The 12,306-nt window shown below is 44.1% G+C and overlaps 1 protein-coding gene across 1 annotated transcript in view; it reads left to right on the top strand.

The window, feature by feature from the left end:
- The first annotated feature begins 467 nt into the window (after positions 1-467).
- The window catches only part of IGSF10 (immunoglobulin superfamily member 10), a 69,697-nt gene continuing 57,858 nt past the window's right edge, over positions 468-12,306 (top strand). Inside the window, exon 1 of the mRNA XM_044291636.1 lies at positions 468-832. The gene's annotated coding sequence lies outside the window, so the exon portion shown is untranslated. The remainder of the gene's footprint in view (positions 833-12,306) is intronic.

Here is a 12,306-nt window from a genome sequence, read left to right as displayed (position 1 = left end):
TGTACTGGTGATGCCCAGTTGCGCTTTAATTGAAAATGTACAGCACACATGGCTTTAGTAATTTATCATGATAAATAGGAAAGATTACATGAATAGTGGGACAATGTAAAGTCACTGAATTGTCGGGAGGTGAAGTCTTGCCTCGCACATGTAGGACACTCGCTGTTCCTTTTGAGAATTGTCGGTGACTTATCATTTCACTGATATACAAACTTTTTTTATTCTGCATTGACTGTTACACAGAATTGATTTCACTGACATTTTGAAGGAAGCATACATTGTGTTGCCCAAAATCCCGGGAGCATATTGGGTGTCAGTGCCATCAGATGTGCTGCTCCTCAGAACTCCTTGGATGGATGCTGTGCAGCAGCTCCTCTTGACTTGTGCACTTATATTCCAGCACAGAGGGAGACTGCAGGGGGCAGAAAGGAGGCACAGACAGATGATTCAAGAAAGGAATTCCAAAACTATATGAAGACATAGAAAGAAAACTTCAGCTTTTACTGGGAACAGATGGAGAGAAACTTGTAAGGAACAGAAGTGACTGCAGCAAGCTCTAGAGAGGACACAGCAATTACACAGGCTGGATGCAGACTGATCACAGGGAAACAAATAGGAGCCATAAGAGAACTGTGTGCAGCATGTAATACAATGCCTGGAGGAGCGCTCACTGCACATGGCTCAGGCTCATTATGGAGATGTTTAAAGCCATAAAAAGTGACATCTGGAGGGGATAACAATATCATTAACCTGTGTTATTAGGGTGGACTTCTGAGAGCTGCGCCAAAGTCTGCTCATCGCATAAGGGGATCCTGCAACATCCAAGTACCAGGTACTGTTCCCATTGAATCCATGTGTATGTTTCTACCTTGATGTGGAAGTCATGAGCATAACTCATTGCATTGATGACTAATAAGACATATGTGTTGGGATTCTCCCATTTTGACTATTGACAGTTGTAGTCCATAGAAGTGCACTAGATTGCATGCAAATCAATGTGCTCCTTTGGACAGCAACCGTAGCACAAAAATTAAAATGGGAAAGTGTTGCTAGAAAAAGTCTGTGTGTAGCTTCAGCCTTAGGGCTCACGCACACAAACGTTTTTTGCGTTACGTATACGGGCCGTATTTTGCGGACAAGAATAGGCATTTCTATAATGGGCCTCCTATTCCGTTCCGCAAATTGCGGAAGGCACATGGGCGGCATCCGTTTTTTGCCGCAAAAAACGTCACAGTCGTATGCATGAGCCCTTAAGGCTCATTCAGAAAGACATTCCCATCTGGGTACTGACCAAGTTTAGGACAGATAGCACCCGGATGGGTCAATTCATAATTTTTCACATGGACTATCCATGACCATGCCATGGACATCGTAGCATGCACCGTGCATCTTGATTTTCCTGCAAAATGTATTCACCCAAGTGAATGGGTCTGCAAGAAAGACATACCACACGCCATCTGTGGGAGGTCCATTTAAAAACATGGATGAATTTGCTATCATCGGTCTAAATATTTTTTTTTAGCTATTTCCCAGCAAATCTGCCAGAACTAAGATTTTAGGCGTCAATCTTTGGCAGATTTACAATCGTTAAATGGGATTAAAGGTTGACATAACATAATCTGTGATCTGCTGATGAACTGATGGAGAATCCACATGGAATGTGTGCTGTGTTAGCCACCCAGCTGTATTGTCACTAAGAACCATCTGTGAGTGGTTTACATCCTAAGTTATTAGGGAGTTGCTATCATGCAATTCTCTGATAGGCATTATTGTTGGTTGCATTAATGTAGGTTCCAGTATACTGTATGTTTGCAGAATGACAAGTTTTCTGAAACCTACCTTTTGTATCAGGTTTATTCACCTGGCATACAGTATGTGCTACAATTCCTCGTTCATACAGTGCAGATTTGGCCAGTATATTGCATGTATATAAAATAAAAAAACACAAATACAAATGCAAAATGTTGAGCAAATCTGCACTTTGGGAACCTGGTCTTAAATTTTGGTAGAAATAATGGGGTCAATAATACATTTAGTGCCCGCTACCTGTCCTGATCACAAGACACCAAAACAGTCTGCACATTTATGGGAAGTGATCCATTATATTACAGCAATTGTATGGAGTAATGATTAGAATTTCCTGATATTCTGCAGTTTTTGTACTCATAAAACTGTCGAACTAAACACTAAAGGGATTGAAATTAGACATAAAGTGTTAACACCCCTAGGTATACTGTGCACTGGAGGCTACCATTGCTTATACGTAACTGCTGTATGTAGTTATTTACCACTCATTCAGACCATGCCCTCCACCCCCAGCAGGAAAATGTCTACATACACAAAGGCTTCATGTTTCATCTGCAAGACAGAATTGTCCATCAAAGCCCATGTTCTGCAGAGGAGGGGAAAGTGAATGAAATGATATCAGCATATTTTCTTCTTGGAATCCTACCTCGCCAAGGCTATCCATCTCCCATAACAGTTAGTTTTCCTTGGAATGCCTGCTTGGCAACCAGAAAGCTGACGTGTTCTCTGGCACTGGTTTGTGTGCAGACCATTTCAGTGTTGATAATGGATGAAATATGCTTGTAAGCTACAAATCTTGGAATTATTAGTGTTTTGACTTTTATCCTTGAATATGCTTACATGACAATTACCTGGGTTAACCAGAAATATTTCACTGACATACAATCTCGTACAATTGTCCGCCATATTCTGGCTAATTGGTTATTGTACTATACCTGCACCGGTCAGCAAATTATTGATCTTCTCCAGGCCTGACCAAAGATCTGTTCTGCACCTAGTCTCACCTGCCCAATGAATACTATTAGTATCTAATATTTATGCTATATTGAACATCAAGGAACATCCAATATCTGCCCATTATAGGGCCTCTAAATGGATCAATGTATGGTGGTCATCAGTATTAGGATGCTCTACATGTTCAGGTTTTTTTATGTAGTATTTGAAGTCAAACCAGCTGTGGATCATAAAAGGGAGGAAGAATTAAGGAGAGATATTATGTCTTATTTTTTTTTGTATTTACTCCTGGTTTTGGCTTCCAAATATGCATAATAAACCTGAATGTTTGTATCTACTAGTGTTGGGCAAGCATGTTCGGCCAAACACCGCGTGTGCTCGAGCGCGATGCTCGAGTCTCCTCCCCGCACATTTGTTGGCTGCTACACAGCCAATAAATGTGCAGGTAAGTACTGCCATTCACTGTAATGCCGTAGCCATGTTGGCTACTGGCATTACAGGGATTTGCTGTCCGGAACGCGTCATCGGGTGCTATATAGCACCCGATGACACATGTTCGGCTCAGTTTTAGTCAGGGAGAGCTGTGCTGAAGAAGAGACAGATAGTGTAGGGAGTGAAATAGTAATATTTTTAAAAAAAACTTGTTAGAGACCCAAAAGTCCTTTTAAGGACTATTGTTGTATCTGGCAGCAATATAATTATTAGCGCAACCTGCGCTAAATTGCATGGAATTGTTAGAGAGACCCAAAAGTCCTTTTAAGGACTATTGTTGTATCTGGCAGCAACATATATTTTTGCGCAACCTGCGCTAAATTGCTAAAACTTGTTGGAGACCCACAAGTCCTTTTAAGGACTATAGTTGTATCTGGCAGCAATATATATTTTTGCGCAACCTCCGCTAAATAGCTTGCAATTGTTTGGCCGTCTCAGACAGCTACATTATCTGCACTACATCTCCTTTGTAACGTGTGTGCAGTCTAAAAATATCTGTGACATCCAGTGTACTTTTACCGTAGACGGTGTCCGCTGCGGACAGTTACATTACCTGCGCTACATCTCCTGTATAACATTTGCGTATCCGAAATATCAGTGACATTCAGTCTAATATTTTTGCTGCTGGTGACAGCGACATTATCTGCGCTATATCTCCTGTGTAACGTGTGCGCAGCCTAAAAATATCTGTGACATTCAGTGTACTTTTTCCGTAGACAGTGTCCGCTGCGGACAGTTACATTACCTGTGCTACATCTCCTGTATGACATTTGCGTATCTGAAATATCAGTGACATTCAGTCTAATTTGTTTGCTGCTGGTGGCAGCGACATTACCTGCGCTACATCTCCAGTATAACGTTGGCACATCCGAAATATCAGTGACATTCAGTGTAATTTTTTTTACCGCTGGTGACAGCGATATTATCTGCGCTACATCTCCTGTGTAACGTGTGCGCAGCCTAAAAATATCTGTGACATCCAGTGTACTTTTTCTGTAGACGGTGTCTGCTGCGGACAGTTACATTACCTGTGCTACATTTCCTGTATAATGTTTGTGCATCCTAAATATCAGTGACATTCATTCAGTGTAATTTTTTATTAGCGGCTGGTGTCAGCGACATTACTTGCGCTATACCTCCTGTATAACTTTGCACATCCTAAAATTATCTGTGACATTCAGTGTACTTTTTTCATAGACGCTGTGTACAACAATATTATCTGTGTTACATCTCCTGTTAAACGTGTGCGCATCCTAAAAATATCTGTGACATTCTGTGCAGTGATGGCCAGTTCGCAGTGTTCGCCTGTGAACACATGCAATCTGCCATCTTAACTGACAAGTCTGGCGAGGCACAGGTAAGTCCTTACCTGTGCCTCTGCGTGAGCCGGTCTGAAATGAAATGCGGTCTCCGGGAGCAGGCCTCGCCGGACATGTCAGTTAAGATGGCAGATCGCATGTGTTCGCGGGCGAACACTGCGAACTGGCCATCTCTAATTTATTTGCACATACACTTACAAAACCTTCGCTACTGTATGTGTGACATACAGTCATGTGAAAAAATTAGGACACCCTTTGAAAGCATGTGGTTTTTTGTAACATTTTTAATAAAAGGTTATTTCATCTCCGTTTCAACAATACAGAGAGATTAAAGTAATCCGACTAAACAAAGAAAACTGAAGAAAAGTCTTTTCAAGATCTTCTGTAAATGTCATTCTACAAAAATGCCTATTCTAACTGAGGAAAAAGATAGGACACCCTTGCCCCTAATAGCGAGTGTTACCTCCTTTGGCTGAAATAACTGCAGTGAGACGGTTCTTGTAGCCATCTACCAGTCTTCGACATCGGTCTGAGGAAATTTTACCCCACTCCTCAATGCTGAACTTTTTCAGCTGTGAGATGTTTGAGGGGTTTCTTGCACGTACAGCCCTTTTCAAGTCACCCCACAGCATCTCAATGGGATTCAAATCTGGACTTTGACTTGGCCATTCCAGGACTCTCCATTTCTTCTTTTTCAGCCAATCTTTGGTTGATTTACTAGTATGTTTTGGGTCATTGTCATGTTGCATGGTCCAGTTCCGCTTCAGCTTTAATTTTCTAACTGATGGTCTCACATGTTCTTCAAGCACCTTCTGATACACAGTAGAATTCATCGTGGATTCTATGATGGTGAGCTGACCAGGTCCTGCTGCAGCAAAGCAGCCCCAAACCATGACACTTCCACCTCCATGCTTCACAGTTGGTATGAGGTTCTTTTCTTGGAATGCTGTGTTTGGTTTACGCCAAACATGTCCTCTGCTGTTGTGTCCAAATAATTCAATTTTGGACTCATCTGTCCAAAGAACATTATTCCAGAAGTCCTGGTCTTTGTCAACTTTATCTCTGGCAAATGTCAGTCTGGCCTCGATGTTTCTCTTGGAAAGCAAAGGTTTCCTCCTTGCACACCTCCCATGCAAGTTAAACTTGTACAGTCTCTTTCTGATTGTAGAGGCATGTACTTCTACATCAACAGTAGCCAGAGCCTGCTGTAGTTCTCGAGATGACACTTTAGGGTTTTTGGAGACCTCTTTTAGCATCTTGCGGTCTGCTCTTGGGGTGAACTTGCTGGGGCGACCAGTCCTGGGCATGTTGGCAGTTGTTTTGAAAGCCCTCCACTTGTAGACTATCTTCCGGACAGTGGAATGGCTGATTTCAAAATCTTTTGAGATCTTTTTAAATCCCTTCCCAGACTCATAGGCTGCTACAATCTTTTTTCTGAAGTCCTCTGACAGCTCTTTTGCTCTCACCATGGTGCTCACTCTCACTTCAACAGTCAGGAGCACACCAAACTAAATGTCTGAGGTTTAAATAGGGCAAGCCTCATTCAACATGCAGAGTAACGATCTACTAATTATGTGCACCTGGTGTGATATACCTGTGTGAGATCTGAGCCAATTTAAGAGGGAATACATGTGAGGGTGTCCTATCTTTTTCCTCAGTTAGAATAGGCATTTTTGTAGAATGACATTTACAGAAGATCTTGAAAAGACTTTTCTTCAGTTTTCTTTGTTTAGTTGGATTACTTTAATCTCTCTGTATTGTTGAAACGGAGATGAAATAACCTTTTATTAAAAATGTTACAAAAAACCACATGCTTTCAAAGGGTGTCCTAATTTTTTCACATGACTGTACTTGCAAGCATATATAACATTTAATATGTGCAAGGCGAGCAGTAAGGGACGGGGAAGTGGCTGTGCTGCTGATGGTGCACGCAGAGGCCGTGGCCCTGGGCGCGGTGAAACTGCCTACTGCCAGAGCACAATAAACACCTAGCATTATGTCTAAGTTTGCAGGGTGACCAGGTGGTCGGTTGGATTGCAGCAGATAATGCTTCCAGTCGGTTAAGCACCACCCTGTCTTCCACAAATTAAGTACTCAAGAGTCTGGTCAACAGAATCCTCACCCTGATACTCCTTCCTCCCACCATGGAGAGTCTTGGCAAACAAGTGATCCCGCACTCGGAGGAGCTCTTTTCATCGTCATTCCTTGATTTGGGCCTCTAGACAAGCCAGCTTGAAGAGGGACATGAGGAGATATTATGCCCTGAATCCCAAACTCTTGAGCATCCACAGTCACGGTGGGGAACAGCAATTAGTGTTTCATGAGGTTGATGATGATGATGAGACACAGTTGCCAATAAGTCAACCGCAATTAGTGTCTCAAGAGGTTCATGATGAGGATGAGACACAGTTGTCAATAACTGAGGTTGTTGTTAGGTCAACAAGTAAGGATGAAAACCAGAATGAGGAAGGGGAAGAAGAGGTGGTGGACGATGAAGTCACTGACCCAACCTGGGAAGGTGGCAAGCCGAGCGAGGACAGCAGTACAGAGGGGGAGGGATCCGCAGCACCGCAACAGGCTGGAAGAGGCAGTGGGGTGGCAAAAGGGATAAGGCGGGCCACACCAAACATGCCGGCAACTGTTCCCCGGAGCACCCCCTTGCGGCAGTCTCCCTTGCCAAGGGGTAGGTGTTCCACAGTCTGGCGCTTTTTTGAGGAAAGTGCGAACGATAAAAGAATTATCATTTGCAACCTGTGCCGTACCAAAATGAGCAGGGGCGTGAACACTAGCAACCTCACCACCACCAGCATGATCCGCCACATGGTATCAAAGCACCTTAATAGGTGGGCCGAACGCCTGGGTCCACAATCAGTGTCTGCGGGTCACACCCCTGCCTCCTCTTCCCTTGTGTTACGTGCTGGCCAATCCCCTTTCCTTGATGCAGGCCCGGATGCCTCCCGCCATGCACCTGGAACTTTGCAAGCACCATCTGCTAGCACATCAGCCACCATGTTCCAGCGCAGCATAAAAATGTCTATACCCCAGGCCTTAGAACAAAAGCACAAATGCCCAGCCACCCACCCACAGGCCATAGCACTAAATGTGCACCTTTCCAAATTGCTGGCCCTGGAAATGTGAAGTCCCAGCCTTACACCAGCATATGTCCCGTAACATTACCCATGCCCTGACCAACACAGTTATTGGGAAGGTCCACTTAACGACTGACACATGGACAAGTGCTTTTGGCCAGGGACGCTACATTTCCCTTACGGCACACTGGGTGAACATTGTGGAGGCCGGGAGTGAGTCATACCCTGGATGGCACATGTGCTACCAACGCCAAGGATAGCGGGCCCTACTTTCATCAGGGTTTCCGCAACCACCTACATTAGTAGCTGCAACCCCCCCCCCCCTTTCTACTCCCCCACCTCCTCTTCCACTTTTACCTCTGAATTATCATCTTGCAGCACCAGTCAGACAACAGTCAGTAGCTGGAAGCAGTTCAGCACTGCAGTGGGGAAGCGTCAACAGGCCGTGCTTAAACTGATCTGATTAGGTGACAAACAGCACACTGCCGCAGAGGTTTGGCAGGGGATAAGGGACCAGACTGAGCTGTGGCTTTCGCAACTCAACCTACAACCAGGCATGGTTGTGTCTGATAATGGCTGTAACTTGGTGGCTGCTTTGGAATTCGGCAAGCTCACACACATACCATGCCTAGCCCATGTGCTCAACCTAGTGGTTCAGCGGTTTCTCAAATCATACCCCAATTTGCCTGAGCTACTGGTGAAGGTGGGCTGCGTGTGTGCCCATTTCCGCAGCTGCCGTCGGTCTAGCAATGCTGCAGCAGCGCTTGCAATTGCCAGCTCACCGACTGTTGTGCGACGTGAGCATGCTCTGGAACTCGATGTTCCACATGTCGGCCAGGCTTTGTGAGCAGCAGAGGGCAGTAGTGGAATACCAGCTGCAACATGGTTGTCGCCTTTCCAGTCAGCTTCCACTCCTCACAAGCGAGTGGGCATTGATGTCTGACCTCTGTGATGTTTTACGCAACTTTGAGGAATCAACACAGATGGTGAGTGGCGATGCAGCTATTATCAGCGTAACCATCCCACTTCTGTGTCTACTGAAACGCTTGCTGCTCACAATTAAGGAGGATGCTTTACATGTGGAACAGGTGGAAATGAGGGAAGACAGTACACAGGGTGATAGCCAGACCACCCTCAGTTCGTCTTCTCAGTGCGAATTGGATGATGAGGAGGAGCAGGAGACGGTTTCCTCCGCTACAGAGGGTAGTACCCATGGAAGTTTTATTCCATCTGTTCAGCGTGGATGGGTAGAAGAGGAGGAAGAGGATGAGGAGATTGAGAGTCATCCTCCTGATGAGAACAGCAAAGTCTTGTCTGTTGGGACTCTGGCACACATGGCTGACTTTATGTTAGGCGGCCTTTCCAGTGACCATCGCGTTGTAAGCATTTTGGCCAACACCGATTACTGGCTGTTCTCAACCCCCACTACAAAGACAACTTCTCATCTCTCATTCCTGTGGTGGAGAGGACGTGTAAAATGGTGCAATACCAGAAAGTCCTTGTGGAAAAATTCCTCCAAAAATTTCCAGCTGACAACGCTGGCTACAGAGTACATAGTTCCTTGGCCAACCGAGGAGGGGAGACGAGGGGGCACACAGCAGTTCCAACAGAGGCAGGACAACACTCTTCAAGGCCTGGGACAGTTTTTTTTGACACCCCGCCAGCACCCTCAACCTGATGCACGGCCTAGAATCACAAGGAGGGAAATATTTTGGAAGATGGTGGAGGAGTACATAGCAGACCGTGCGAGCGTCCTCAGTGATGCCTGTGTGCCTTACAACTATTGGGTGTCAAAGCTGGACACGTGGCATGAACTGGCGCTCTACACCTTGGAGGTGCTGGCCTGCCCCATCGCCAGTGTTTTGTCAGAGGGTGTATTTACTGCTGCGGGGGGCATAATAACTGATAAGTGCATCTGCCTGTCAACTGAAAATTCTGACCGGTTGACTCTTACATATAAAAGTGAACAAGGCCTGGATTGCCCCTCACTTCTCTAGTCCACCAGAGGAAAGCGGCTGAACATAAAGGCACTCTAAATGTGGCTTTTATGGTGTATTGAATACACTGTATTCCCATGCACCCCTTCCACCACTAAAAAGGGTATATGGTTCAATCTTCTTTTTCTCGTCGTCCTCCTCCATCATATCAACATGCTTATTAGGCTGCCCTCATTTCTAATGTTTTAGAGGGTCAGCTCAGCAGCAGGCCCTCACCCATAATGTTTTAGAGGGTCACCAGCAGGCCCTCGCCCATAATGTTTTTGAGGGTCACCAGCAGTCCCTCGCCCATAATGTTTTTGAGGGTCACTAGCAGGCCTTTGCCCATAATGCTTTAGAGGGTCACCAGCAGGCCCTTGTTCTTAATGTTTTAGAGGGTGACCAGCAGGCCCTTGCTTCTATTGTTTTTGAGGGTCACCAGCAGGCCCTCACCCATAATGTTTTAGAGGGTCATCTGCAGGCCCTTGTTCTTAATGCTTTAGAGGGTCACCAGCAGGCCCTTGTTTATAATGTTTTAGATGGTCATATCAGCAGCAGGCACTCGCCCCTAATATTTTAGAGGGTCATCTCAGCAGCAGACCCTCACCCCTAATGTTTTAGATGGTCAGCTCAGCATCAGACCCTCAGCCCTAATGTTTTAGATAGTCAGATCAGCAGGCCCTTGCTCCAATAGTTTTTGAGGGTCACCAGCAGGCCATCAATCATATTTTTTCAAGGGTGTCTATGATGCCCTCCTTTATGTGGAATAAAGGGTGCATTGTAGTGCCAGTTCCTTGTAATTTTGGTAGCCCTTTAGCTTATTGCATAGGCTTTATGAGTGTAGGAGTCCCACTACCTGAACAATTGTACCACAATGTGAATGAGGCCCTCCTTTATGTGATATACAGGTTATATCGGAGTGCCTCTTCCTTGTAATTTTTGGCAGCACTTGCACTTTATATACAAGTAAATATACAGTAAAGAATGTTTCTTAACAATTTTTCCTCTAAAATCGGCTTTATCTTTGGTTTTGTGCGTATTATTGTCAGTCTGTAAAAGTGGCGTACTTCTCGGACAACATCGTTTCCAGCAGCGACCTGGGAGTCCAAGATGCATCCAGACATCCTCCCCATGGTGTTCCCGAACCATTTCAGTGGTGTTTCCATCCATTTTTGACCTTTTCCTGTGAATCAGACACCCTTCCCTCTTCGGTGCTCAACCAACACTGCTCTCTACCCTTACACATCTTAACCATCTAGATACATCTTCTTGGCTGTTCATGATATGTCAGTCCATACTCCAAGTTCCAAGAATTCCATTTATGGGAAAAACTAAAACAACAACAACCAAGCTTTAACATTTGGGTTTAACTGAAGAGCCAGAATCTGGTACATTGAAAAGAAGGTCTAGTTGTCCCTATTCCTAAAGAACTAACTTGAAGAGAACAAGGTGGTCACCAATCAATCTCAGAAAAATAGATGCCAAGAGCAACATCTGCATATAATTTGTTCTCCCTGTGTTTCCCACAGTCCTGATTATTGGTTTCCTATATAAGCAATAGGACACATCTGACCATAACTAATGGTCAGATATGGATTTTTGCCACGTTGCACAGCCATTATTTTGTTATGGAAGAAAATTCCCTAGCTTTTCTTTGTAATTCCTCACCATTATCAAGATATCTGTTTCCTTTCTGTGAGTAGAAATGTTTTTTGTTAAAAAGGATTTCCAACCAAAATATATAACGTAATTGGCTACATAGCTGTCACACAGAAACCAGAGTAGTAGCCAAAGTGTGGTGATCAATTTATTTATTTACAGAGATAGATATTTTGCTTTTATGTTTGGATAGCCATTTATACAAGAAGTGCAGCCATGTTACGTTTTGAATTAACATTTTGGTAACTAAAGGTAAAATGTTCTCATTGGTTTTGGTTAAATAGGGTGGTATCATCAGATTTTGTAGGTATATTAAGACTTTAGATACCTTTTCATTATAGAGTGATATAGCTTTATTTACCTAAAACCCTGAAAACCTATTTAACTTTAATATAACCTTTTGTCAATAATTTCCCATATAAATCACTGCAACCTCCTTGAATAATATTTTTAAAGTTATAGAGAATAGCTCTAAAATGAATTTGAAAAAACTCCAGCGCTAAGTCATACCTCAAGTATCTCTTGGATGTGTATCTAGGTAAACAATGGGTCTTGTTGAACCTTCTCTCAGCCCTTTAATTGATGAGGATAACCATTCAACGCCATCTTCAACTCCACTAAGGCTCTGCCAATGATTGGCTATATGATATCACATGTTCTTAATGTTTTAATGTGTTGTACTGTGTTATGTTATTTGCTTGTACTTCAGGCTAAAACAGAGGGTAAAATCCTTTCCCTTGGCTATTGTCTCCAGGTAAGGACAGAGTCTATCCCCTGGGCTTGGGCTTTTTCCTGTGATGTTAGTTAGTTGGTGCTAAGTTAGTTGGGAGGCAGGAGCATGAGCAACATCTCCAGTCCTGCAAGCAGCCTCAGCTAAGCTTGGGACCCAGGTAAAACTCAAGGAAAATGCCACGGATGGATGGCAGGTAATAATCCTTAAGGAAGTTGAGCAGACAAAATAGTGTGTGTGTGGCCAAAGTCTGTGAAGATTATGTCTGTGTAATGTTACTT

The sequence above is a fragment of the Bufo gargarizans genome, chromosome 4 (assembly GCF_014858855.1).
Source record: "Bufo gargarizans isolate SCDJY-AF-19 chromosome 4, ASM1485885v1, whole genome shotgun sequence".
NCBI lineage: Eukaryota > Metazoa > Chordata > Amphibia > Anura > Bufonidae > Bufo > Bufo gargarizans.
This window is presented reverse-complemented; position numbering and strand designations above follow the sequence as displayed.